Raw genomic sequence first — 5,418 nt, 5'->3', positions numbered from 1 at the left:
AAGGTTCGTCTTGGAGAATCATGGAAATGAGCTCTCGGGGCTGGCGAGAGGCAGGCAGGGCCATGGCAGCGGCAGAGAGCTTGGCAAAACCACCCCCTCCACACCTCCCTAGGGATGTGTCAATAATTATGTTTAGATGCTGCTTGTGTCTGGCTCTCATTTATTTTCCTGCTGGAAGCCATAGCAGCGAAGAGGGTATTTTCTAGCTGTTCCTCCAGTAACGCTGAACTGCCACTGAAGGTGCAGAATCACAAGGAATGGTCTGATAAAAACAGTCAAGACAGAGAATAACTCGACCCCCGATGTTGTTCCAGCAGTGCCATCACCAGCAGAACCTGTGGCAGCCTCATGTCCGGGGGGCAGAGGCTTGAGCCTGCCTGTTCACCACAGGAGCCGAGGAGCAGCCATGAACCCCAGCATCCCCTCCACCAGGCACCCACCCCTCTCCTGCCATCCAGCTCGGTCAAACCCCCAAACCCAGCGGCTGGCCCCGCTCTGCTAATCCCTGTTGCCTGCATGACCAGGAAGGGGTTGGGGTGGCTCCTTCCCTGCCATCTCAGGCAGATCGACCGCTGTCACCTCAGCCATCGTGCCTGGGTGTGGGGCTGCAGCACTGGTACACCCCGAGCTGCGCAGAGGAGAGGCTGCTGCTCCGCAGGGCTCCTCTTTCCTTCTCCGACTACCCAAAGCCACAGGGGTGCATTTGCGCTAGAACTGCCAGACCCACCTGAGCGGGTCATGCCAAGACGCTGATCAGCATCTGAGCACAGAAACGAGCTGCTTCGCTCAGAGATATCACAACCCGTTTCCTTAGCACGGGTCAGTTAGCCCTGACTCAGAGCAGCCCCTCCACTATGCTGCGGCTGCTCGATCTTAGAAAGAGGGAGCTGGCAGCGAGAGGCCTGGGCTCTAGTCCCAGCCTTGCCACAAGATTTCCAGGAAAAGGACCGGGCTGTGATCCTCTCCCAGCCCACGTTTTCTCCAGCTCTCGATGGCGATGTGCCTCCCTCCATCAGCAGCTGCCTGCAGCGCGGGGCCAGTGCCGGCGGCTGCGCTTCCACCCAGGCAGCGAGCAGAAAGCAGAGCAGCATAATTTGCTGAATTATCTTTAATCATAAATGTTTCTGACTTATTTTAATGCAGGTTTGAAGAGGAGTTTACAGGCAGAGCTCTGACATCCATCAAGGATCATGTTCCACCTAAAGCACTTTTAACTTTTCAGTAAGAAAGATTTTTCCCTCATGACTTCCACAACCTCTCTCAATAAGCCGGTATGTCCATAATAGGGATGTTGCAACCTGCAGGGAGAGAAGAGCACAGCGAAAAGCTTCCCAAATACCATGAAAAATGGGAATCGCCATGTCTAAGGCATGCGGAGAGCTGCACCCTCCGCAAACAGCCCTCCCTTTGCCTGGCAGGGCAGGCAGCAAAGGAAAGACCCCAAGTCTTTTGCACGACGTCAAGCCCCCTAGCTCTGATGGTTTTCTTTAACACCCTTGTGAATATTTTTCTTCTGAAAGATCAATGGAGAATGGCAGCAGTGAAACCCACGACCGGCTCCGCAGTGTGTGCCATGTGCACAGCAAAACATCCGCCGGAGCGCTAGTCCTGATGGGGGCATTTGGAGTTCCAGGGGACATAGTACGGAGACTGCTGACAGCAACCGCAGTCACCTGGGGAACAGGGCAAAGTGGAATTTGTGATATCCGGGGAATATTTTCTGGACTCCAGGCCAGACTGCGGCTTTTTAAACAATAGTACCACGCTGTGATCATAGGCTTGCATCACATTAAGGTTAACCCAAGACGTGTAAAACCCAGCAGCTTCCATTTGGGGGATTTGTGGGAGGTTTTTCTGGTTACATGGTTTAGACTCATGGCCTGGAGTGACTCAGTCCCTAAAGAAGACCCAGAGATGGCCATCACTGAGGCAAAGCACAGGTCAGCCTGGACTGCTGCTGCAATAAGAGGGCAAGCCCTCTCTTCCGGTCTCCTCACCTCCCAAACTTGGGTGCAAACACAACACCCCACCCCACTGCCCCCCTAAATCTGGGATGCGCTCTCACCTCTCTCCCAGGGATGCTGACGGGGGGAACAAGGGAGCCAGACCAGGAGGATGGAGCCTCGCTCGGGGCCATGAACCCTGGGGATACCCGGGGCTCTGCAAACCCCAGGAGGTGCCGGTGCTGGAGTGCAAGGAAGATCGGTGAATTTGCCAGCAGGAAACTGAGCCCATGTGTGAGGGACATCAATCCCACATCAACAAACACGTTAGCCCTTCTGACAGGGAGGAAAACAGTCCCATTTCTAGCCCTTGACATGTGTTGGTATCTTCCCAGGCTCTCCACACTGCTCATGCTGAGACCAGTAGCATTTCCCCTTTTCAAAGTGTCCATCGTTCCTAGAAAGTAATTCAGTACATCAAAAGGGCATCAGGCTTTGTAACTTGGAGTCTCTCCTGCAGTCACATCTGCTCTACTGTTACTGACCTGTTCAACGAGTCATCCTGGAGGTCCAGGAATGGCAAATACAGATCAATGAATGGGGTGGTGGAATAAAAACCCTCCATAATGATATCAGAGCAGCACAAAGTCTTTTCGATGTCATCCAGCAGCTCACTGAAATCTTCACCTTGAGTGATTTTGTGCTGGGAAGAAGAACAATCCCAGAAGAAAACACTGTGAGCAAGAAGAAGGTGACACTTGGGACCGTCACCCTGCGGACCCTCCATGGGCTGGAAGCAGGGTGCTCTGCGACCCCCCATCTCCAGCACCCTTTTGGAGCAGCCAGGCGGTGCGGGATCTGTGGGCGCTGACGGGAGGGGGATGCCTGTCCCAAGGGAGGCAGCCCAGGGTCTCCCCAGTGCCCACCCAGGCAGGTGGTCCTGCAGCTCTGCCTTTGCGGTGGGACCCGAACCACTGACCCAAACCAGTCACTCCACCTAGCACTTGAACCAGTGATTTTCTGGCCCAAAGGCAAGAACACTCTCAACCAAGCCATCCTGAACTGATTATTTGAAATTGCATTTGATAAAAGCAAGAATGAGCAGAAGAGTTGGGGGAGACAGGGAGTCACGTTGCTCTAATCATTTACATTTCAGTGACAGCTTTACTGCACCTATTTCAAGTCAGCTTTGCAAAAGCCCTTTATGACGCCCTGCACAGCTCTCCTACAGACAGGAACAACCCCGAGTAGCATTTTGGATACGTCGCATCAACGGGCTGCGAGAGAACGGGAACGAGCACGACCCTCCTCGAGCGCTCGCAGAAAGCAAGTCCAAGCCATTTCTGAACAGAGCTTTTGGGTTGACATCACCTAGAACGATTTATTTTGTACTTCTCTTTGAAGTTAAACAAACTCAGAAAAAACACATCAAAACCAATTAAGAGCTTTTCTCTACCTTTATGATTCCATAACCACTACGGGCCATCATAATACTTCCAGGTGCACAGGTGATGAGCCTACCAAAAAGGCATCTTGGATCTGCAGCCTGGATTATTATAAAATGGGCAGGGAAAGAAAAGGAATTTGTTCCTCTGCTGGGAGCAGTTCACCCATGTCTTGCCCTGTTAAACAGCGTCTGAGGTTGCAGACAGTGCTCTCTGCCCACGCCTGACCACAGCCCACCGGCTCCAGCGTGACTTGGTTGCTCACGTTCTTTCCCAGGATCTTCCATTTCTTGGCCCAAGCAGCAGCTCTCTTCACTGCTTTGCAGCCCTGTTCCTCCTTCTGAGACAAGTCCTGTCCGTGCCAAACCACAGGGATGCGGGTGAGTCCCTGAGCATCGCTCGCAACTGGAGGGTCAAGGAAACCCCTGCAAAATCCCCCCCGTCCATCTCCATGCAGCAGCAAGAGATGTTAGGCAGGACCAGCTCAGGGCTGGCAGCGCACAGCGGCTTCTCACACAGGGTTTGCCATTCTCCCCCAGCACACCCAGCTGGCTCCAGGAAGGGACTCATTGCAGAAGGGCACAGAGGCAAGACCTCGAGAGCAGCCCTGGGTTAAACGGAGCCAGAGATGGGTCATGGCTGAGAGGACCTGGGTGCAAGGTGAGCACCCAGGGGCCCTGGGGGCTGGCTGTGCTAGAGGAACGGGAGCTCCCAGCAGCCATGGAAATATAGTCAGAGCAGGAGCGTAGAAATGACCCAAAAAGGGGACCATGGGGAAAGATGCGCTTACCCTGCTCAGGGACTGGGGATTTCTGTAGCCAGGATGTTTCTAGCTGCAACAGAAGCCAACTTCTGCGAGTGACCAAGCACCAGCTTTCCAAGCAGAGCCTGTTAGCTGGGGGCACACCCACCCACACCCACCCACCCTCAGACATACTCCCACTCCCACGCCCACGCCCACTCAATGCACAGAGCTTGCATGACCTGGGTTTTGGTGCTCACAAGAGCAATCCACACACTGAAGAAGCTGAAGCTGCCCGGCAGGATGAACACATCTGTGAACAGTGGCTGCTTGTAAAGCCGTAACGATCCACCTCGCACCGTAAGTCTCTCCAACGTCAACCTGCAAACGTGCTCAGGCAGACCAGAGAGTTAGTTCCAAACCACAGCCTAACTCATGAGCCATATGAAACGTTCCTCTTCTTTCCTGTTAAGACTGAGCACAGTTTCTGCGTTCCTCAGAGGTCCAGGTTTAAATCAGCCAGTGCAGATCTCTTTGCTGTCAGGTTCGGGTGTTTTCCCCTCTGAATTTGCAGTTCTGGGAGGGAAAGTTCGTCTATCGAAGTGAATATTCCCTGGGATCTGGATATGAGTTCACTGCTGAGCAGTTCACGCTCTCCTTTACAAAGTCACAGCCCTCAAACCAAAGGGCTTCTTGAGCAGGACTCCAAAATGTGCAGTTTGTCATTTGGCTGGACCAGACTGGAAAACGCTGCTGTGCTTACAATTACTGAACTGAAGAGCATGAAGAGGGGAACTGTCAAGCTGCCCCAGTTTTCAGTGTCTCTGGTTTGCGATCGCCAGACCATCCATGTCCCAAAATGGCAAAAAATCAGCAGGAGCAGCAGGATGAGGACGTACATCACCGTCTGCAGCACCCGGCCAAAAGTCGCTGGGAAAACCTGTGAAAGGGAGAACAAATGCGTGATCTGGAGGTGATCTGCTTGGCAGGGATGAAGGCTGGGAAGCAGGTTTGGGGATGCAGGAGGTGACAGTATCCCTGGACCTCCTCTGAAGCAGCTCCCCTGCGTGCATCCATTGGGAATTAAGGAGAGGGAAGGGGCAACCGCCACAGCACATGGGAGCATGACAAAATCCAGAGGCTGTGGCTGTTCATCAGCCTTTTGGATGGGAAATGGCCCTTAAAGGGCTCAGGGGTAAGCACTGCACACTGGCAAGACTAAGAGCTGCTTGGTCCCAAAAGCATCACACCAGCACACAGGGGCTTGTCACCGCCTCTGAAATAGAGG

This window comes from Buceros rhinoceros, unplaced genomic scaffold (assembly GCF_000710305.1).
Source record: "Buceros rhinoceros silvestris isolate BGI_N320 unplaced genomic scaffold, ASM71030v1 scaffold26377, whole genome shotgun sequence".
In the NCBI taxonomy this organism is placed as follows: Eukaryota; Metazoa; Chordata; class Aves; order Bucerotiformes; family Bucerotidae; genus Buceros; species Buceros rhinoceros.
Note: the sequence above shows the minus strand (reverse complement) of the source record.